The following is a 23,828-nucleotide window of genomic DNA, read 5'->3' as shown; positions in this document are numbered from 1 at the left end:
AACTTCTAAAACTCCTCTGGATGAGACACCGTCTCACACAGCACGAGGCACTGGCATCCTCAGCCCGTTCACCCATAGCTCCTGGTCCCTGCCTGCACCCCATGGCAGCGAGCTCTGCCCAGGCTCACTGGTCACTCTGCCCTTCTGTGCCTTCATAAAAACCGTGTTACTGCTGAAATTCTCTGTGCCAGATGCAGCACAGGCCTGAGCCTACCAACAGGCTCTCAGGAAAACATAAACTTGGGGAAAATGTGTGCAGTTACTCAAAGCCTGTGGTCAGCAAAGTGGTTTCAGCAGGGAAGCCTCACCATCCTGCTGATGGGCTGGCTCTGGAATATTTGTGCATCTGCTAAACAAAGTCCCTGCCATACCAACAGCATCTAAAAGGACAGTTTTGATTCAAACTTCTGATTATTTTTAATTTGGGCTACTTCTCTAAGTTTTACTACTTTCCCACAGCACAGACAAGAGGGACAGGACTAAAACCCAATGCTTTGTTTGCTTTGGAGTGCAGCTCCACACCTATCTACAGCAACAGGGAAACCTTGACAGGCTGAGCTTCACCAGCTGGAGCCAGGAGCACTCATCCTACCAGGGTGCACATCTAATACATCAGGGACCTCTCCAGGTTGGGGAAAGATGAGCAAAATCAGATCTTTCTCACCTTGCTATTACCATGGAAGCCCTCCTGAAAGGTCCTCAGCTCTTTTTAATACATATAGGCTAAAACTGAGCCAATTAATTCTCCATTGCAGCCAACAGCAGAGACTGATTCACATTCCCCACATGCAATCCTGTCCCCTAAGGCATCTGTGCAGTTACCCCCCCCAGCAGCTTTCCGTGCTGTCCAAGGGTGAGGGCTGCCCAGGGAAGCAGAGTTTGGGTTTTCACTTTGCCACCTCCCCAACCATCTCTGCCTTGCTGTGCAGCCCAGCAGCGTATCTGCACGTACAAAGCAGAGCATTATGCTTACCAGATGCTCTCAGATAACAACGGGGCTCATTACAAGTAATACTTTTATCTTGCATAAGTTCACCAAAAAAATATCATATGAGGAAGCCTGTAAAACATGTTGGCTGCCTAATTTATAAAGACATGTTAGATTTTAAAAGTACCTATAGGGACAAGCAAAGTTGTGAACAATCACTGTCAGCATATTGGGATTTCAATCTAATCAAGCCACAACAGCCAAGACACTGCAGTTTTCACCTAATTCACATTCACTGAGTAGTTATTCTGTTCAGCTCATGGCTCACATTGGGCCAGTTTATATCCATTTTGGAAACACAGCATTCTCTGTGAAACTTCATTTTTATCACCCAGATCCCAACACTGCTCCCAGGGAGCAGGAGCAAGTGCAAGTGTCCTCATTTGTTCCCTCCATGGCAAAGGCAAGTCCTCTAATCTGTAACAAACCCATAACTGTCAGAATATAACCAAAGAAAAACACCATAAGGTTTGTCCTGCACGTTTGCTAACCACACAGCATCCTCCAAGCAAGGAGCTCTAAAGCAAAGGTGACACACAACATCCTCTAAAAACTAGGCAGGTACCCTCCCTGGGGCAGCCCAGCATCCTGGCCACACACAGGGCACCAGCGCCACCCTGGCCGGGGGAAGAGAGCAACTTTTCAGGGATCCTTTTCCAAAACATAGCTGAAGAGCGGTTGTTTCAAGCATAAATCATCCCTGCTAGGTCCATCACAGCCTCCCGTTCCCTTGAGACGACAGCTCTGCAGCAGGTTACAAACAGCAGCTTCCTCCCTGCTTCTCACTGTGGGTGAGCTCTGCCCCACCCTCTGCCTTCCCAGCTAACTTGCCAAAGCTTGCATGAGAAATTAAAGATATTTTTTCCTGTAATGAGGAAGATTTCAGTAGAAACAGTGCAACTTTCCCCTGTGTGTCAGCTGTAGAGAGAAAATTGCAATAACAAGCACAGAAGGTCAAACCCAGAGCTAAGCACAGGCCAGATAAGCAATCTCTCAAGCACAGCTTTGAAAGCCCTTGTGAAATGGGAAGGCTTTCCAGTTTCCAAGCTGTCTGTATTTACCTAGTGTGCTAAACCACTATATCCTGTTTGTAAAGAAAAAGAGCAACAGGATTTCAAGTCCAGCACTGTCCCAGCTCAAGAGCTGTGATCCCACCTCCCCTTTGCACACCCAAGCGCCCCAGCACTCCGTCACACAGCAGAGCTGATGGGCTTTAGCAACAGTGCTTTTCACCAACGTTACACCAAACTGCATCAATCTGGCATCCCGTTATCCTGTTATCTTATGTCCCATTTATTTTAAATCTCACTCTGTGATCAAACATTATCTTTAGGCACTTGCGCTATTTAAGGGTTAAAATATTTGCTGCTCACACACTTGATGAGGTCAAGACAGATGTTTTGGTGCTGGTTAATCATTAGCAGTAGTTTCCTCAGCATTTCCTGCAAAATAGTAGCTAAAAAAAGGTCACACCAAGACCGGCTCCTTCAGGAGCCTTGTGAGGTGCTTTAAATACTTAAAACAGAACATCATTGCAAGTGCAAAAGCAGCTCTTTTGGGATACATTTAAAATGGTTTAAGCTCCACATGAGTGAAGCAAAGTTTGGATAAGATAATGCACCTTGCAGAAACCCACATACGAAAAACCTGAGTCGCGCTGCAGAAGATAGACCAAGCTGCAAAACCTCCTCATCCAATACAACAGAGCATGGAAAAGACAAGTTAGCCTTTGATTCTCAAAGCAGATGGGTGCACAGAGAAAGGGCATTTTGCCCCCTTCCAGGCCACCCTTTGCTCTGTCCTGGAAGGGGCGGTGGCACCGGGAGCCCTGGCGCTGATGGCACTTACTGAAGGAAGCAGCTCTGCTCTCTTGTGCTGCTTCAAAGCTATCCTTCAGGAAAACAGGCACAACTTGTCCCATGACATTTTTCTGTTGGGCACGTCTCCAGAAATCCCCACGCAAGTCCCCAGCTGGGGCCAGCACAGGGTGCCCAGGTGGCCACGGAGCCCAGGCCCCAGCGAGGCAGCTCAGACCCATCTGCCTTCCCTCCCCTGCCTCATCCAGGCTCCTAACACCCAAGCTGCAGGATCAACCCCTCTGCAGGAGGCTGTTGTGCTCTGGATGTTTCCACTCACTTCTCTCACTCCTCAGGGACTTCAGGATGTGCAAAAAAGAAGAAATAAAAAAGCTATATGAAGAGCTTAACACCATCAGAAAACACTATCCGGAAGAAGGAGCATCACTTGTCCTCACTAGGGAGCTTTTGCAGGTGATGCACAGCTGCAGCAGCTGCTCTGCAGTGGATGTGGTGATTGTGGTGACATCTCTTATGGGACCTGCTTGGGCAGGACAGGACTTGTGTCACCTCTGGGACCGGGGCATTCCTGCCACCCAGCTCCGTCCCCTGGGGTGGGCGAGCACACTGACCTGCTGTTCGGCACAGCAAGGATGCCAGTGCCTCGGCCACCTCTCCAGCTACCACGGCACGGGAGAGCCCACGTGCTGCAGGTGGGGATGTGGAACCGGGACGCAGATGCTCTGGGCTGCTGCGTGGGCTGCGTTCAAAGGCCTCCAGCAATGAGGCCGCAGGGGTTTCCTGTGCCACATGCTTGGATATGATCAAGACATCTGGCAGAATTACTGCTGAATGGGCTGTTAAAGACACATAGGGACTGATGGACCGTCCCCTCCAAGAGTCACGCACAACAACCCACTCTCCCAAAACCCAACCCAAAGGGCAACAGGGCTATCACTCCTATGGCATGCCCTGCCAGCCAGAGCTTCACCTCGCATGTGGGACAGCAGTGTGGGGACTATCCCACACACCCAGCCCTGAGGTGTTTGGTATATAAATACCCCTGGGGTAGTGTCCTCAGAGAGCTAAAGAAGCTCCTGACTACTCCTTAAAGCTTGGGGCCAGACCCTCCTGTCAAGCTCCCGGCCAAGGACCATGCTCCTGCACAGCACAGCTGGGAAGTCTGTTTCTCCAAGGTCATTCTCAGGATGCTGGCAACCATCACACCACTCCCTTGAGGGCACTGAGGAGCTTCCAGCTCCTCCTCACAAACCTCGCTTCCTCCAGCATTCACAAGGAAGAGCTTGTAACAGAGGACAAGCCATCATGATTTGTTGTAGAACAGATTCCGTCCCTTCTCTCTCCTCCACCTTTTCTGGCTGCAGCAACAGCACCATCAGAAGGCCAACACCAAGAGTCAAGGGCAGCTTGGTGAAGCAGAGGGGAAGCCACCTCAGCTGCATGCAAGAAGGGTTAAATATATGGAAAATTTACCCTACTGACTCCAGTTGACAGCTATTATTTAGGGTTTAGCAAAGCATTGCAGTCTCCTCAAGATGTTGGACATGTTCCATAAAGCCACCCCCTTTCATATACACTCCTCCAGGCTGCTGCCAGGTGCTGCTACACTTTACTGTGCAGGGGATTCATGGGCTATAACTACAAACCTTTGCTTCAAGTATGACCTTCAGCATCCCTAAAGGGGCAGAAGTATCTCAATGGACTCCCAAGATAAAACTAAGAAAAAACATTGAGCGGGAAGAAAAGCCATGAGCAGAGGTTGGACCAGGGACCGAAAACCACATCCCCAAGACAGGCGCTCTTATACCCAGCACAGGGGTGTATATTTATACATTTATACAAACGTGGCAAACTTGAATATAACTCAATGCTTTTGGAGTTAGAGTTGGTGTGAGCAAGGAAACCCAGGCTCTGACACCGATACCATCACAAGGCACTTGCCCTCCTGATGCCACAGACTGCACACCAGGGCAGAGCTGTAATATTTACCTGTCCCTACGGGCACAGGGAAAATGAGTTAACTGATCTTATGAAATCTGCTGATTAATGTTTGTAAAGATTCAGAGATGAGAGTTGCTATGTAATTATTTTATAGCACACCCAAATTCCTTATCAAGAGACCTGGTCATAACCTTAAAGCCTAGAATGCTGTCTTGGTTTAATCCAGCCGTTTTCCAGCCCAATTTAGCAGTAGCTAGGCTAGTACAGTGTAGAACATGACTCATCCAAGCCCTTGAAGGACAAGTCAGGGTTTCAGAGCCCAGCCAAGACTGGACAGATAAAAACTAATGTTAAAATGCAAGGCACATTCTGCATGAGCAGTGCTGGGACCATGTAACATCACTTATACTAAGGCCAAACTCTTGCAGTCATTTTATTCCTAGCTGAGACAAGCCTGGCATGAACTGGTAATTCCACCATGGTGCCTGTGATGGTGCCCCTGGAAGACCCGTATAATGCCAATCCTGGCTATGCCAGCAGCTCACACCACCAGCTCAACAGCAGCAGAGACTGGAGCAACTCAGCACTGAAGGGTTACAGCAGGGGAAAAAAAAGCATGTCTTTGTTTGGCATCTGCTGAACCACTTGCTGTGCTGGGGAGGGCAGCGAACGGGAACCCTCCTACTTGCACGGGTAAAATCATGCACGTGCTGTTGGTGCCCTCCGTGTTGCAGGGCCACGAGAGCCGGACACCCTGGAAAGCATTAGTCCATGAAGGGGATGGGGCTAGGATCGCACATGGCACGCCACGCAGCAGCAGCAAGGTTATTCTTAGGAGAAGGTTGTTTCTCAGGTTAAGCCCTTAATACCCAATTAATTTTTTTTTTTTTGCACATTGCTCTGAACACCTTTCCCTCTGCTTTTGGCACGACGGTGGCATCAGATTTTCCGGCAGGAAAAAGTCTTCTCTGTAACAAACGTTTTATTTCAGCAACGTGCTAAAGAAGTGCAAAGGGTCATGGGAGCTTTGAGATGACATCAGCCTCTTTACTATTAATCCTGTGTTGAACATTATCCAGGAGAGAGTAATTTTTAATGGGGCCCTGGTTTGTCTTGTTTAAACTTGCACATACCTGAGCTACTTTTAGGCCTAAACCCACAGAAAAGAAAATAATGCAACTTGGCTTTAGTGCAAGCAAGAGAAGTGCTAATTCCACCTTCTTTTTATCTCTGCGTTTACTCAGTAGTACAGAGTAAATACATGAAAATGGAGATTGTTACATTAAGGCACACCTAATAATACTACACCATTCTTAATGCCAATTACCTCTGGAGCCTTTCAACATTGCAATCACTCAAGAGCACACTTCAGATAATACAGCTGATAGAGTAAGTTAAATAAAAGTGGTGTGTTCAGCAGCTATAGGTAAGGCTGACCTTTAATGAGTGAAAGTGTTTATCACAGCAGCACACAGGAACCTTTGTTCTGCAGATCTCCAGGGCTTTATTGATAACTGAGCTCAGACACCGTTATTAAATATTATACATTTGTATGTACAAAAGGCAAGCCCCAAGCAGCCAGAAAGAAACTGAGGAACCCCATTACAGTGCTAAAGTTTCAGCTTATCCCAGATTTACAAATAAAACCAGGTGTAAAGGAACTGAGCAGCTGGGCTAGGCTTGCCCGGTGAGCAAGAGGCAAGGAGGGAACCAGACATCCTGCCTCCAGCATAGCCTGGAGCTGGCTTGGGTCTTGCTCCACATGAGCAGAAACTGCTGAAGGAGATGCAACCATTTGTGCGAGCAGAGGGCCAAAATCCAGCCCATGTAAAGGATGCCGTTGCTGCCGGTAGAGAGGCGTTTTCTCTGCTGGGATGCAGGTTATACAGGTTTCCAGGTCATTTATTAGTAGTGTACAGACATAGCGCTCTCATGGTGCACCAGAAAAGCCTACAGAAAGTGTAAGATTATATCAGCAATCAAAAGAGACTCTTTTTTACAACCATCTGTCTGCTAGCAATGGAAAAGAGCCCCTCATGAGACTAGCGTCCAGGTCTGACACTGAAGCGCAATTACACGGCCAGACACCACCAGAAGCCAGTGCCAGCAGAGAGGAGACACGGGTCCATGGTTCAGTCCTGCTCCCAAATAACTCATGATATGCCCAAAGCTGACCAAGAGAAACGCAGAGTCAAGTGGGGAAGCTCCACAGCTGACAAGCAAGCAAGAGACAGCAGGAACCTGAACTGCTCAGCAGTTCAAGAGGGAGCTTTTAATTCTTGTGCTCTAAATTAAGTCATCAGGTTTGGTTATTTTTGAGATGGAAGGTATGATCTTCCTTTCTAAATATACACATGGCAGGCTGCCAGGGGGAATGCAAGCCTCCAAAACCAACAGGCAATTCAGCTTTCAGGAGAGAAGCCCTTGGAGACCTCTAGAGTTGTTTGAAAGGTCTTTTTCACGGCAGGGAGAGGAGACCTCAGTAGGTTTTGCAGGTAGGCAGAGCCTACGTTTATGATGCAAACTGTAAAGTGACAGAGCCTTCAAAGCGGAGAAGACGTGTGTAAGCAGAGCAGCCCTGCAGTTCAAACAAGCCACAGCGCTCTTGATTCAACAGCCTCCCGTTAATGAGCGGGATGGTGCCCCGAGGAGAAAGCGAGGAGCTGGCAATACTCACCGTGCCTTTGGATCACTCTCACACCTTTGAATTAGCTCAGCTTGTTTTAAACCTGTTTATGGCCAGACCGCAACGTTACATGTTGTCATGAGCTACCCAAGGGCATGGGACCTGTCTGACAGGCGCTCCAGGCTGTGACAAAACCCGACAGGGCTTTGCTGGAGGAAAGCTCAGGCTCCTCGCAAGGGTGGGATGCTTTGGGAGCCGGTGTGAACACCCACAGTGGCATCGCCCACGTCCTGAGACTCACGATATGAGGGGCAAGGCGGTGCTGTGGGCATCATAGGAAGCCCCTCCAAACCAAACCCCCCCACCATTTCCTTCCCCCATCAACCCCAAAGAGTGATTAGATTAATTAAGGGAAGGTGCACTAATGCTGCTTGGGAGCAGTACCAGCCAGGACACCAGAATGCTCCAGACTTAAATGCAGAGGCAGACAAAGATAAAACCCTCAACAAGAAACCATCCTCACATATAACTGTGGCATCAGCTCACAGGACGGGAGCCCCTTCCAGAGCACATCAACAGCTCTGAACAAGGGGTTTCAAGTTTCATAAAAACTACAGCTTTCAAAAACATTGCTTCTCTGCCTTTTGCCCTGAAAATCCAAGATTTCAAATGTTGAGTGGTTCTAAATTTTTGCACTGGGGATCAAAAAGCATTTAGGAAAAAAAATGGGGAGGATTATTAAAAAACACATTTCATTGGCGGGCGGGGGGAAGTAAGCTGCAACACTTATGCAAGGTGGAGAATTGGCTCAGTGTTCAAAACCAAGGTTTTAGGAGTTGCTAAATTTAAGAAAACACCTTGTTACAAACTTATAAAGGCAATTGATTAAATCACAGAATCTGACTCTATGGAAAAAATAAAGTTATTGCTTGAGGGGGAGGGGAAGAAATAATTTTTTTTCCAAATGCAAATATGACTAGACTGATTTGTGCCAGAGAATTTTTTTTTAAAAAATCTGTTTCTTCTGTGGCACAGACCAGGGAAACCTGGTTTCAGCTCAGAGCTCATGTTTACAGCCTCATCACCAAGCCTCAGAAGGGAAGGTCTAGAGTCAAGGGATGCCACCCCGCTGAGCGTGGTGCAAACTGGGGCCATGTAAGAAGAGCAGCCCAATGGCCTCAAAAAAGTAAAACCACGCTTGCTTGGATTAGCACTTCGGACCAGTTTTGTGAGTGCAATGACTTCTGAATAAGTGCCTAGAAGTTTTCACTGGAGCCATAACAAAGTTAATCCCCGTTGCAAAGACGGGCTCGCCTGTGTTTTATAAGGGAAGGAGCCTATCAGGGGAGATGCAAGTTAAAAGAGCAATACCCATGAATTTTAAAGTCATCTGCACTGCCTTTTATCTACATGTTGCTGAAAACCTGAGCAGGATCATGGCAAATCAGGTCATTTCACACCACAGAGCCATAAAAGAGCTCTCTAGGTCTTGCTGCTCTGCTTAAAGATGGCTTGGGCAGAGCAGCGCTCGCAGAGAGACGACCTACCAGCCCTTCCCAGCAGCCTTCCCCGTGCTAATCAGAAACAGCCCTGACTTGGATGCTAAAAACCATTGCTGCTTTGCTGAATGAGGAAAAACCCATCAGCAGGTTTCAAGTGAATTTTTTCTTCTTTCCTATTGGGCTGGATCTAATTAGGAATGGAACAGCACCACCAGAAAGGCTAAAATTAAACTGTCCCTTCAATTAGTGAAACATTGCTGGCAGGAAAGAGGGACCTCTGGGCTGCTGGTTTGCTGTCTGTGTCTTTGGCTTGGCTCTCTGGGAACACCAGGCACTCCCCTGCTTTCAGAGCCTGCTTGGTAGTTGGATGTTAATTTAATTAAATCAGGATTTTAGCAACAAAATAGGCGACTCTGGAAAATGCTTGAGCAGGGACAGGCTGACTAGTACTGTGGTCACTGCCCTAAAGCCAGAGCTGCTCCTAATCCAAGGGATGGAGAAGGGAGATGGAGGTAAAACAAGATTGCTGGTCATGCCGGTGGTTCCCAGCATCCTGAACCTCCACCAAGCATGGAGGGAAAAGGGTCAGCCTGGACCTAAACTAACCTCTTCTACCTTGCCCCATAAAGGAACTTACCACCCAGCCTATATTAAGCCAAAGGAGAGATGCTCTCATGCTAAAATTCATTGAGATTTCACTCAAACCCACTACAATCATGACAAGAAGATTAACAGGTTTAATTACTAGCTCCTGGATTTGGCTGGTGCTGCCAACTCAGTGCAATACCACATACAGAAGTCCCTCTCCGGGTGCACACATGCTCGGAACATCAAAAGGCTTGGAGATGCTGCTCGGGAAACCAGGTATTCTAATGCAAATACATCTAGCCCCATTACCCAGAGCTCAAAAGCAAGGCTTAACCAGAAACACAGCTTCTTCAGACTGGGATCCCTTGCAACATCCAGTCTTTCCTGCCTCTAATAAGATCTGGAATTGCCCTGAAAGAGCCTTTCAAAAAATAGTTCAGAAGACCTGTTTTTAGACTTCACCTCCCTGCACACACATCTCCACTGAAGGTCACAGGGCAGGAGGTGCTGACAGTCCCATCACCTCTGGATACCTCCTGCCTTGTGACAAGGATGTCACAGGAACCACACAGGGATCATAAAATTCTGAGTATCATCTTCATTTTACATTCCCTTGAAAAATGGCTTGCCTGAAGCAGGATTACAGAACACAACCCACTACTTCTCAGTGTGCCATACTGGGACGTGGCAGACTCCAGGTTTCCTATCACAAATCAGCAGCTCCCCCCACCCATGCTGCAAAAAAAGCTTCTGCTCAACGCCTCAAAATGAGTGACTGATGAGGAACATGTCAGTTTTTCACTAAAAAGCAAATTCTCCCAAAAGACTGCAAGACTTATAAAGAGTGGACCCAAACAATGGCAAAAGAAGAGGCCGTTCCTGTGCTCTGTTAACGGGGTGTTAAATTATCCCAATTACATGTGTTGCAATGTCACATATTTAGCTCTGTAACAAGCAGTAAAATCTTGGCATCGCTTTTGGCCAAAGGCAATTGCTTATCAAATGCACTGTCAGAGAAAAATGATAACTATTTCCTAATGCATTAGAGGAATTTTGCACTAGATGCAGAGCTTCATTAGCCAGAGACAAATCCATTGTGATCGCATGGCTTTAATCCATGTGGAGTCTAAGGCGGCACTGGGAGAGCACGCTGATGGCAGGGAGGTCTGTGGAAAGAGGCTCCTGTTGAAAATGAGATGAGCAGAGCACAGCCAAGGGCACATGCACTGATGCGTGTTAATTTACTCGTGCTGCTTTTTATTATTTATTTAGAAAGCTTGCGTTCTGCATCCAGTGAGCTGCAAAGAGGGAACATCAGCAGCACAGAAAGGATTTGTAAGCATTCATTACACTATATGAAGTGTTTACAGAATCATAGATTACTTCATTTGGAAAAGACCCTTAAGATAATTGAATCCAACCATTAACCTAACATTACCAAGTCCACCACTTCAGCAAGAGGAGGGGCTGCAGGAGGAATCAGCAAAGCTGGGATGGGTGCCCCAGGTGTGGCTGCCTCTAGCCCACAGCGGCCAGACGCTGCACCCTGGGCAAGCACAGCAATCCTGCAGCGCCAGCCAAGCACAACCCTCCCCTTCCTACCCATACCCACCTGTCAAAGGGCAAATAAGGATGATCTTCTACCCTGAACCACGTCCAGATCTTTGCTGGATACATGACACACTGATTTATTCTGTTTGGAAAGCCAGAAGCACTGCAATATCAGGATTGCTCTAAACCACACAGGCACTCTCAGATTTAGTTTAGTGATTTGGAAATCCTGTAGCGACAGCTACAGCCTCCCCCAGCACTTCAGCAGCTCCACATCCCAACCCTGCTGGAACCTGGATGAGAGGAGCCTGCACTGAAGGGAAAAATAACAGGGGGAAGGAAGAAAGTTAGCTGAACTTTCTTTAACCCCAGAAAGAGTGCAAAGGGATTTCTTATTTTCTTCCCTCTGGTTTGTCCATCCCTAATTAGTATCTCAGAGAAAGCCATGTCGGTATTTCGTAACCCTCCTAGAACCAGGAGACTCAGCCAGGATTGCTTGGTGTTGCAGAAATTTATAATTTATGCCCCACCCTCCCAGCACTTCTCCCAGGCCAGACCATGGGGTGTGCCAGGGGCCAAACTGCCAGACATCAAAGCACACTTTGGCCCAAAGAGTCCTAAAAAAGGTGACTGAAACAGGATCTTCTGGGAGCTGGAGTGCCCTGGCCTGAAACCAGCTCTGGCAACACGCTGGGTCATACCAACCACAGAAGTACAAGGACTTTATCATCCAAAGGTTGGCCCATAAGTGAGATACAGCACAACTAATGCTAGCAGCTTTCAGTGGGGACAATCCTCCAAAGTTTTGTCCATTTAAGCTCAAGGGTGAGATGCTCAGCTTGGGAGGTTTCATCCACCCAAGGCACAGCTCCTATAGATGCAACAGACTGAGGTGGAGCAGGAAGGATGCAACCTGCTGCCTCCCAAAACTGCAGGGCTAGCAGTTGGTTTGAGGGAATGCAAGTACTTCTGCTATCAACTACTAGAAAGCAGGATTTCTACTCAGAATGGATATTTATAGGTGTTTCCTGGGAGTGCTGTGGCAGGGAACCACAGACAGAGTCTGTAAGTTTGGGGAAGACTAAAGCAAGTTTAGCTGCATTCAGACTTTAAGGACTACTTACTGGAAATGGGCATGTCAGGATTAGTTATGAATAACAGCCAGTTTAAACGAAAAACATAAAATTCTAGTCTTGCCATTAAATATTCACAACTGAAGTCAGCTCTAAGCTACGCTTAAACAGTTCAGGGAAAAAAAAATCAGTGCTAAAAGGTCTGTTACCCAATCAAGAGGGTTAAAAATGCCATGACTTGCTAACAAGCCAAAGTATGGGATTGCTTATGCAGAAGCCTTCCCGTTCTCTCGGATCAAAGTGCTTGAAAGGAATCTTGTCAATTCACCAGTTCCTCCCACTCAAGGGCTACCAAGATGGGGCCAGTACACGCCTTTGTGGATGGCAGAAGATTTTAGACCAGATGTTATCAACCAGCGTAACTCCCCTGGGTTCACCTTCAGAGCAACAGCATGGCTTTACAACCCGTAGCATCTGGCTCGCCGGGACTTCCTACTGACGGGAAGGTTGTAAGAGGTGTCCTTAATATATATCACACCCCCCCCCCCGAGCACACCCACCACAACAGGGCTCACAGATGACTTCTCCTGGAGAAGTGCAGTCATTAACAGCTAGAGGAGGGGTCTCCATGGGAGGGATTTACTCCAAAAGAGACATCCTTCCTGATAATGTGTTCCCGTTTCCTTTTGCCTATTAACATCTGGGGTGTATTTATAGGTAGCCAATTTAGCGATTCCACATACGGTGCTGCAGCATTGCCTTTTTCAATCCCTAGCACTTGCTTGCGTGCACTCAAAGCGTGCAGAGAAACACTTCTTCTGGAAGCCAATGAGAAACGATCCCCAGCACTTTATAAAGTTGAACAAGGAGTTGCTAAAATGTGAAGAAACAACAGGAAAAAGGAATATAACTGAATCAAGTGGTGCAACAGCTCTGGAAAAAAAAAAAGGCAAAAAAATATCAAGTTTGTATAAGATATTCCGAAACCGGGTGTCAGTCCATCATGTTTTGTATTAAACCCAGATGTATATCATCTTCTCATCAAAGAGAAGTGGCTGTAGTTGTTACAGTCGGCCAGCTGGTTTTAAGCTCCCCTTTTCCCCGCAGTGTAATATATCCCGTGCTCGTTGGAGCTTACGTCCCATGGAATATCTTTGCAATTTGTAACCAGCGCACAATACAGCTCAGCTGTAATTTCATAAATCACCCTGGAGCCTCCGTTTAATAATAAATCTTCTGATAGCTCTGGATTGCAAGGGACCAAACAAAGGTCTGAAAGGGGATTTTTTTTTTTTTTTTTTTTTGCCTAAGAGAAAGAGATACAAAGACATTTGCAAAATCCACAAGGGGTCAGTGTCTTGGCAGAAATCCTCCTTCAACGTCGAGGAGCACAAGCATGGTCTCAACTTCAGGATGTTTTTAATACTCCAAGACAAGGGTAGGATTTGTGGGGGCAGGGGGTTGATTTTGATGTTTCTCCTTCCCTCTCTTTTTAATGAAAAAAGGAACTCAAGCAGCAATTCTGCTTTGCTGCACTATTTTCCTGCTTGCTTCGGTACAAGTGACCTCTTAGGAGTGGGAACACCCAGCCAGAGCCCTGAAGGGGGATGCTGACCTTGGACCCGCATTGCTCAACCAGGATGGATGTTGGGGACCATGCAGGGAGGGGGCTCGGCACCACCAGCCTTCCCAGAGGAACTCCCCGCTGCTCAGAAACCTCCCCCATGGTGGGAGAGCAATGCCATAAATGGACAGCAGGATCACAGCACCTTGGGTTCACCCACCCCCTCCACACTGGTGGAAGTCCACGGCGAGCTTGGGGCTCGCCTCTGGTGCTTCCCAGTTTGGTGGCATCACCCCCACTGTGCCTGGGGACACCAGCCCAGCCTGGGCACGAGTTCGGATGGAGCAACACGAGGCTGCACAGCAAAGTGGCAGTGGATCAGCAAGGACCCAAGTCTGCCCAAACCCACATCTGACCCTGGGGCCTGCGGTGCAGTGAACTTGTGTACACACAACGCCTTGCAGCATCGTACAGAGCTTTAAATATCAGCCTCTAAATCCTCCTCCCTCCTTGATCCACCTGAGGGGTACTTTACCAACAGCAGGTCTAGACAAGGAGGGAACAGAACATTACCCAGCTCATCTCGAAATAATAATCCTAGAGGTGTTCTTAAAACAAGTGAACATCTTGTTCAACATTGCTCCAGTGGCTTTCGTTCGCAGCCACGTACAAAGCAGGCTGAGCTTTGGAACTTCATCTGCTACATTTCCCTATACCATTTTCCTGCCCACGTGGAAGATTGCAGGATTGTTTTGCAGATGTTTTCTGTTGACTCAAGGACCACTGCTCCAAGAGGTGATGTCTGGAGGCTTTATGCGCCTTTACTTTGTTTCCCTTTCTACGGTGCATTGTACTGAATCAGCTCAAACACACAGAGGGAGGGTTTCTTAAGGGGGAGCGTAGGTTGGTGAGGGAGGGAGGATTGCCCAAGTCTTATTCGAGGCGCAGCTCTGACCTCCTACCTCCCCACACCATCATTTGTCTTGAAGGAAACATGTTTCACAACATCACATTAAAAGTTAAAGCAAGCTGCGAGGTAGTTTAATAAACCAAAGTTTATAGGTGTTAAGCTGATATCAAAAACCTCCTGCAAATTTAATCTCAGCTTGCTTAGTTTCAGAGTAAAAATGTACAGCCATCTTGGCCAACTCCAAAATCATCGCACAGCTCCTTTTTATCTTGCTTGATACCAACTCGCACACACACTTTCATGAGATACTTATTAATGCAAGAATTCAAGGGCATGTCTATAAAGTTGGCTTTTTTTAAAAAAATATTGAGGTGAGTTCCTATCAGGGCACCACACACTTGAGGTCACCTCAGTTGTTGAAAGGCTTCCTGCCCAAGTAACTACACATGCACTGCAATTTAATAGGTTACTTATACCAATAGCAGCATAAATACTGCGTATTTAAGGCTGGCCTACTGAGCCCAGCACCGGTTTGACCCAGCTGGGTGATGTGTCAGCTTTTAGGGACTGACAAAACTGGGAAGCAGGGAGGAAAAATAGAGTCTCCCGTCATTTCCCCCTGGATAGAGGGCTGCAATCCTGCAGAGAAATTCTCCTTTCGGGAACTGCTGGAGGTTTATATGTGCAGGACACCAGTGGCACCTTCGCACTTTGTGCCCATGGAAGTACTGTGGGGGAGTGCAAGGAGAGGGAAGCCATGTAAGGACATGGTACCTCAGTCCCCAGACCCCAGGTGCAGAGGAAGGTGCTTTCAGGCCCCAAGGGAGCAGAGCAGAGCTCCAGCAGTGCCTTGCACCAAGTGAAGGACCTGGGCACAAGCAGCAGGCCACAGCTTGAAGTTACAAACAGTTATTTCCAAAGCAGGGTTAGCAGGCACTGGCTGCACATACCAGGAATAAGTATACTTGTTTTATTAAACAGAGTCCACTGGAAGCAGAACCTCAGTTTTTCTGTTATCTGCTTCTTGGGATTTACAATAACTTTACACGCAAGACAGAAGAAACTATACATGGCAACTATCTATGGACAGATCTCAAAGATCTTTCCCCACAGACACAAGGGGAGGAAACAGCAAAAGCAGGGGACACTAAAACAATCAGCTGAACTCAAAGAAAAGCCCAGGACATTAAAAATATTTTTATCAGAAAAATCTGATCCCATGGAACTGGAATTATTTGCAAGACTACAGCCTTCTGGACTAAGCTGTAGGTGAAAGCAGCAAAGCTGGGCATTTTTCAAACTAGACTTAGTTTCTTCATGACTTTTAAAGCAGGAAGGACAGGCAGGAACTCCAGTGCTACAGGACAGAGGAGTTCTTGGTTCATAAGAGCATTCTGGGCATCGTGTCTCTGGAGAATTAATTTAGACGCTTCTTTGAGACTTCATCCTTCAGTCCCCATGTGAAAATCTCCAGATAAAAATTTGGTGGTGCTCACAGCTTGCAGATCCAACTCATTAGCTCTTCACCATGCACATGTCAGAGCCTAGTGACAGGTCACACAACAAGCTGCACCCCAGCCAGACATTCTGCTCCAAACACCACACATCCCAGAAGATACAGATGGATTTGCCTCCTGCTCTAACCCATGCCTTCATCTTACATTGTTTCATAGCGTTTGTCTCCAACCTGAAGAGAAGGAAAGCCTTGCCAATGAACTGACGCAACGTCTCAAGCAGCTGAACCCCTTTCTACTTCCCCTTGCCAAGTATCATCACCCATGGAGGCAGACTTCAGATGCCAAAGGTGCGTTTTTCCAAGGAACTGGTTCCTTGGCTTGCCCAAGAGGCTCCGAGCAGTCTGTCACTGGGGCTACATGGACCCAAGAGGAAGCAGCGGAGTTTTCAGAAGTACTTCAGATCAGCAACGTCAAAGGTTTCTTCCAGCCATTTTCCAGAGCAGGGCATAGGTCCTATAGGGGATTACTCTGCAAACACACAACCAACTGGAGGAGGAGGGGGAGGATTAGCCCTTATGAAATACCAGAAGCAATGACCAGAGGGGCATCTTGTGCAGTTCACCACATGGTGCAGAAAAACTCAGCAGGGACTTTCCTGCTGGGAGACATTTTGAGCAAAGCAGAACAGTCTTATTGACCATCTATGTGCAACTGTTCCTCAAAAAAGCTGCAAGTGAAGCAGCTAAAAACCAGATGAGCATAGGGAGAGAAGTATGAGGGACATTTTAGAAAGAAAGTCATCAAACCCCCAAGATTAGAGCATTGAAGGCATTCCCACATGCTTAACTTGTTTCACTAGAACTGAGGAAAAACATATGTAGGAGGAAAAAAGCTTTTTAAAGTTTCTCATGCCAAGGGTTCAACTCAAAGAGTGTCAGTTTGCGGGGAGCCTCCTCCGCTTCACAGTGCAGTCAGGACTGGGGGAACCCCCTGAGCACTGCGGGACCCTGGGCTTCATGGGGCAGCTTGAAGAAAAGCATCAGGACATGGGTCACTAAAGGATTTCTAAACATCATATGCTTCAGTTTCCGGCTTTATCTATTTATGAGACTTCAGAGATCTGAACTGGAAGAAAGTGAACTGAGCCTGAGACAGAAAGACTACAGTAGTTCAAAACATGGACTGTTCAAGGGAAACTCTTCAAAACAAATCACCTTTAGAGACTACTTTCCATTGATATGGTTGTTCACCTCCACCACCTTTGCCATAAGATCCAGGACTGAAATCCTGCTTGAAAGAGGCTGATCCCCTAACCATTCATGCATAGACCATGGTGTCCAGAGGGGTGGAGTAGGTAGAAGCTCCTGAGGCACCATGACTTCTGTTTTTCCAGACAGGCACAAACAGGCTAAGATGCAGAAGAGACCACACATAGACCACACATGGCCTGAAGAGGAAAGAAAGGAGGATTCTGCAGAATTCAGATTTTCAGCAGAAAAAATAAGGAGTTCCTGCCAAAACCTCTAATGTGTTTTAACTTTTTTCTTGGTCTTCCAAGGACAAAGAAGATATCTCCATAGGAAAAATGACCCCTTCCCTGTGGAAACTGTACATATGACTCCAAAGAGTACGCAGACCTCCACAGAGGTGAGCAGAGAGAAGGGTGCTGCAAGGTCCCAGCTGCAGCAGTGCCAAACGCATCATGTAGAGATGATGTCTCCTACAGATCCAGCACCAAACCATTGTATCCAGAAATTCACACACTTGGGATTTTTAAGAAGTAACAATGAGTTAATTATTGACTCACCAAAGCTATTTTTAAACAGCTGCTGTGACAAAGAACAACTGCAGAAGCTGTTACAGCATCAGCTCCCCTGGACTGATGGTCCCACTCAATCCCCACCATGCGATCTGGACCATCAGACGGCTTACAAAGTCCTTAGAAGAAAGAGAAAAACATACCGAATTCCCCAGCATTTGAATCATGTAAGTGTTTGCCAAGAACAGGCCTCCCTCGTTACAGTTTCATAATTCTTCAATCCTTTCAGACTCACTCAGACACCATTTGGGTAATAATTAACTGTTCCCAGCGCTCAGCGCCTGCTCAGCTGAGCTCTGCGTGTTGAAGCTTGGCATGCAAGACCTTCAAAATTAACAGCACTGCAAAGTTTATTTCTGTTAATTATGCTATTTTGCAAAGAGAAGAGGAAGGAAAGCAATTTCCAGAGCCTAGTGGGGGTATTCTTCTCAGCCTTCCCCCCAGCGTCCTATGGGAGGAGGCACGTAATCATAGAATCATTAGGGTTGGAAAAGACCTTTAAGATCATCAGTCCAGCCATCAACCCAACACCACCATGCCCTGGAGTGCCACATACACACTTTTTTTGAACATGCCCAGGGATGGTAACGCCCCCACCTCTCTGGGCAGCCTGTGCCAGGGCCTGACAGCTCTTACAGCAAATAAATTTTCCCTAATATCCAACCTAAACCTCCCCTGACGCAGCTTGAAGCCGGTTCCTCTCATCCTGTCACTGGTGACTTGGGAGCAGAGACCGACCCCCCCCTCACTCCAGCCCCTCTCAGGCAGCTGCAGAGAGCGAGAAGGGCTCCCCTCAGCCTCCCCTTCTCCAGGCTAAACCCCCCCAGCTCCCCCAGCCGCCCCCCAGCACACTTGTGCTCCAGACCCTGCCCCAGCCCCGCTGCCCTTCTCTGGACACGCTCCAGCCCCTCCAGGGCCTTCTTGTCCCGAGGGGCCCAAACCTGAGCCCAGCATTCGAGGTGGGGCCTCCCCAGGGCCGAGCACAGGGGCCCCATCTCTGCCCGGCCCCTGCTGGCCGCACCAGGGCTGACGGCCTCCTTGGCCACCTGGGCACTGCTGGCTCGTGCCCAGCCGGCTGTCAGCCAGCACCCCCAGGGCCTTCTCCGCCAGGCACTTCCCAGCCCCTCTGCCCCAGGCCTGCAGCGTTGCCTGGGGTTGGTGTGACCCAAGGGCAGGACCCGGCACTTGGCCTTGTTAAGCCTTATACAATTGACCTTGACCCGTCAATCCAGCCTGTTCAGGTCCCTCTGCAGAGCCTTCCCACCCTTGAGCAGATCGACACCCCCGCCCAAGTTGGTGTCACCTGCAAACTTACTGAGGGTGCATTTGATCTCCTCATCCAGATCATTGATAGATATTAAACAAGACTGGCCCCAACCCTGAGCCCTGGGGAACCCTGTTTATGACCAGCCACCAACTGGCTTTAGCACCGTTCACAACCACCTGGGCTTGGCCATCCAGCCAGTTTTTTACTTAGCAAAGCATCTGCCTACCCAAGCCATGAGCCACCAGCTTCTCTAGGAAGATGCTGTGGGAGACAGTGTCAAAGGCTTTGCTAAAGTCCAGGGTGACAACATCCACAGCCTTTCCCTCATCCCCCAGGCGGGTCACCTGGTCACAGAAGGAGATCAGGTTGGTCAAGCAGGACCTGCCTTTCATGAAGCCATGCTGGCTGGGCCTGATGCCCTGGTTGTCTCACACTCGCCTGGTAAGCGTACTCGGGATGAACCACTCCATAATCTTCCCCAGTACTGAGGTCAGGATGGCTGGCCTGTAGTTCCCCGGATCCTCCTTCCAGCCCTTCTACCTCTACTTCACACTAATAATCCATCTTTCCCAGAAATGGGTTGTGGCTTCAACTCTGCATCCCAAAAGCAAACACAGCAGCATGTCAGAGATGGCAGCTGCCATGGGAGGAGGCACAGTGCATGCTCCACACAAAGCCCTTCAGATGGTGGTGTTTAACCGCAGTCAGGGTTTCCATTAGCTCCCCAGAGCAGTGCATACCAAGTGCCTCCAAAGCCTCATGTCCCAAATGCCGTCCCACTGCATGGCACCATGGCCTGACTCAGGTCAGTGCTGAGACAGAGAGCATCATCCAGCTTAAAACAGGTAACCCAAGTTGGAAGATGACAGAAGGCATGGGTGTTGGGTGGAAGAAACAACTAGGGACAATGCAGAGAAACTTCTCCCTCCAAAACCCACAGCCAGGCTGCAAGAGATGCTTTGGAGACTCTTTCCTTTCTCTGCCATCCACTTTTTGTCACATTGCATATGCTTTTTCCATTTGATGCCAAGCTGGAGGGCATGCTCTGGGCACAGAGCCAGGCTGTGACCTCCTGCCACTGCAACTGAGTAACACAGCCGCACAGCCCTCACTGTGGTCACACAGGCAAAACACTGAAAATGTTTTGTGGCCATTTCATTTGGTTCCTGCCCCACCATGGGCCCCTGGTTCAGAGGCACTGGGGAGTGAGCAAGTGCCAATGTCTCCTGCACCACAGTCACATACTACAAAGCAGTAGCAATGGACAACTCATCCTGGCCATAGTGGGAAGCAGGCAACAGGTCAGAGATGCTCTTGATTTATTGTTTAAAATAATGAATCACTAAAGACATTTTGAGTAGTCTTTTATATAGACAAAATAATCCCATTTCCTCTATCCCCCGTGTCACAGGTTGATGTCCACTCTTTACAGGAACTGTGGAAGACTGAGACAGTCCCATGACATGTACCACAGGGCCATCAGCTAGTCACCCAACTCGAATTGGCAGCTGGAGGGTACTGAGGTTGCCTAAACCCACAGGGCTGTCACACACCAGGGAGCTGTGGGAGGAAGGACCTAGGAAGCACCAACGCATAGATGAGGAACCTCTGAGCAAACGCTTGGCAGGAGTTAGAATCAGAGTCATTTAAGTTGGAAAAGACCTCTTGGATCATCAAGTCCATCCACCAGCCCAACACCCCCAGGCCTCCTAAACCATGCCCTGAAGTGCCACGTCTACATATCTTTTAAATACCTCCCCAGGGATGGTGACTCCCCCACCTCTCTGGGCAGCCTGTTCCAGTACCTGACCGCTCTTTCAGTGAAGACCTTTCTCCTAATATCCAATCTAAACCTCTCCTGGCATAACTTGAAGCCATTTCCTCTCATCCTATCGCTAGTGACTTGGGAGAAGATTTGTAAAGCAACAAGGAAACCATTAGCTCCATTATCATGACTGCAGGCTGAGAGCAGGATGGGGAGATGCCACCAGTCCCTGGACCCTGGCAGCAGACAGTCTGGCATCCCTGAGACCAATTCCCACTGCCAGGACTAAGCCCCTCCTGCAGATGCATTCATGCCAAATAATCCCATAAACAGCATCCAGATGTGATTTGGGAGGCTAAATAATAGTTCTTGATCTTGTGACAATAGTGCCCAGAAGGTTTTGGAAAACTGACAAAAAGCTTTGCAGTTTTATGTAATGTCCTAGGACTTCTACACTGACAGCTCCATCATCTCTGCCCCACCCAGCTAAGGGGCCGAGCACCCTTCCCACACCCAGAGGCACTGCAGTGTAAAGAAATATGAGCCTAAAACTTGCAGAGGTCTTGTGCCATGCATTCAGGAATTGGGAAGCTTGGTGCTGCTCTGCTGTCGATCTCAGTCTTGCTAGTCTAGAAGTCACACTGATGTTACCCACTGAAGACTGCACTTAGGACATTTCCTCTGTTTCCTGGTCCAGGCTGAAAATACTGTGGGAAAAATTATTCCCAGAAAATATTGGTAGGTATAAGCCTGTCCTAACAGCAAGCAGAAGGCAAGAGGCAGTAAAAACAGCAGAGCAGCACTTCTCATCAGCACTTCAGCTGATGGGTTTTTTTAACCCAGTTTCCTTGAGAAATGTGGGAGTGAGCCAGCCTGTCCATCTATCTGCACAATTTTTGAACCATTTATTTGATTTTTAGCAAAACCTATGTGAGGATGAGCAATGACGAAAGACATTTCACAGGGTCTGGCATGCCATCTCACACACCCCGTGCAGGACAGGGCTGTAGCAGAAACAAAACACTTAATAAGGAGCCTCCACAAATGGGATGCATTTTATATCCCCCTCCCAGAGGTCCCTCATGCACACACCAGGTTTTTTTCTCTCTTCTCATAGGTTAGTTTTCAACTTTGTCCCCCCAAACCCTGCATCTCCCCAAGCCGGGGCTGGAGGGCAGCTGCAAGAGTCACATTTCCCCAAGAAATTCCGGGAAAGGCACTCCTGCTTTTAACGAGAAGGTGTTTTTTTTTTCCTGCCGACTTCCATAGCCAAGCTAATAAAAATGGAAAGCAATAATAAATTCCAGCAGAAGGGAGGTGTTGGGGGGGAAGAGGAAAAGGAAGATACCACTCATTTGAACCTATCCTAAATAGGGGAAGATAATTAGCCACATATATCCCAGAAAGAATAGCAACAGTGTATGCAATTATTGGGAATGCACACTTTAAGAGCATTTGCCAAAAATGCCTGCTTTTATTAAAAAGGAATGGTTTCACAAAGGCCCAACTGTAAGAAAGGTTGTAATTTGCCCAAATAAAACTTAATTTGATCCATGAAATAGCTGTGGTTTATTGTGTAATATATGTGCTATGTGTTTTAATTTAATAGAATACAATATAATTGTAAGCCAGTTGAGTTTCAGAGCAATTTTGGGTTGTTCCCACAGCGTATATAGTACAGATGCTACTTTGTGCATCGCACCAGCACATACATAAATCAGGAATATAGGAAGGATTATCCACAAAGCATCAAGCGATGCTTCATCACACACCAAATGGAAAATAAGACCTTTGAGGAAGGCAAAAGAAGTTATTTACAGGAAATAACTCTGGATGCTCCGCAGTTAACCACTAAGACTCCTGGACCCAGTCTTGGGGTGCTGGGATAGTGGCTGCAGGGACCAGCCCCAGGATGCCACCCGGTGCCAAGCGATGCTGCAGACCCCATTGCAATGCCATGTCACCCCCAGCACACCCCCCTTCCTGGGGGCTTGCCAGATTCAGCAACACCATCCACCTCAAGTGAGGGGAAACGGAGATTCATCTATTTTAGTTTTCCTAGAAAGTTGTGGTCCATGTTGGCCATCCATCAGACCAGATCCATGTTCACCCACAAGGCAGCTCCTGCTCCCAAGCAGCTCAGACAAGGGACAGGAGGGACACGATGGGGTGAAGACACCAGGATATCTCTCGCTCCCCCAGCAAAGCTCTGCAGCCATCCCACAGCCGGTCTCTTGGAAAATTGAGCTTAAAAACCAGACAGGGCAACCAAGCAGCAGCATATTCATCACCAGCCCCACTCAAACTCAACAGCTCCAAACCTGAGGCAGCACCAGCAAGTTTTGCACAGCCCACAGCCCCATCGCTGCAGCTGGCTCCCTCCACAGCACCATTTACCTGGATATTTGATTTTTGGTCCTGGTATTTTTCAGAAAAATATCAAACCCCCACCCTGGCTCCAGAGGCTGATTTCACACTACCTGGAGGAAGCACTAAGAGAGCAGCAGCTCTGACCACACAGCTGCTTCATCCTCTGACCCAGGACCATGCTACATCCTGGGCAGTTGTTAAGCTCTTCTTCCACTTCAGTCCCACCATTGGCATGAAGCTGCACGCAGATACACCACCAGAGCAGGCAGAAAGCCTGAGCCTATAGGACCCATTGAAGTTTTGGGAAGTGCAGGTATATTTACAAGCACTTAGCAACACTGCTGCTCTCAAAAACATTAATTTACATCCTAAACAGCTGGAGATATTGAATTACTCAAAGACCAAGAAGTCAAGCAGCATCATACCTTGAGACAAACCTCCAGCTCCTTCCTCTGCACCAAGTGATTCCCCCCTCCCTTTTTCCTTGCTAGCCCATGCATGGGGGCAATATTCAGCTTTTAATTACGCATTGAACAAGTTCCACACATCTTTACTGTGGAGATAAAGTCCTAAGAAGGATTATGGTCTAA

General features: G+C 47.9%; 1 long non-coding RNA gene across 1 annotated transcript in view; it reads right to left on the bottom strand.

Annotated features, from left to right (window-relative positions):
• The window catches only part of LOC142059544 (uncharacterized), an 87,890-nt gene extending 69,821 nt beyond the window's left edge, over window positions 1–18,069 (bottom strand). The window contains exon 1 of the long non-coding RNA XR_012661403.1: window positions 17,980–18,069. This is a non-coding gene — a long non-coding RNA (uncharacterized LOC142059544). The remainder of the gene's footprint in view (window positions 1–17,979) is intronic.
• Window positions 18,070–23,828: the final 5,759 nt, after the last annotated feature.

The sequence above is a fragment of the Phalacrocorax aristotelis genome, chromosome 7 (genome assembly GCF_949628215.1).
Source record: "Phalacrocorax aristotelis chromosome 7, bGulAri2.1, whole genome shotgun sequence".
NCBI lineage: Eukaryota > Metazoa > Chordata > Aves > Suliformes > Phalacrocoracidae > Phalacrocorax > Phalacrocorax aristotelis.
The sequence above is the reverse complement of the archived record's forward strand: the minus strand, read 5'-3'. Positions and strand labels throughout refer to the sequence as shown.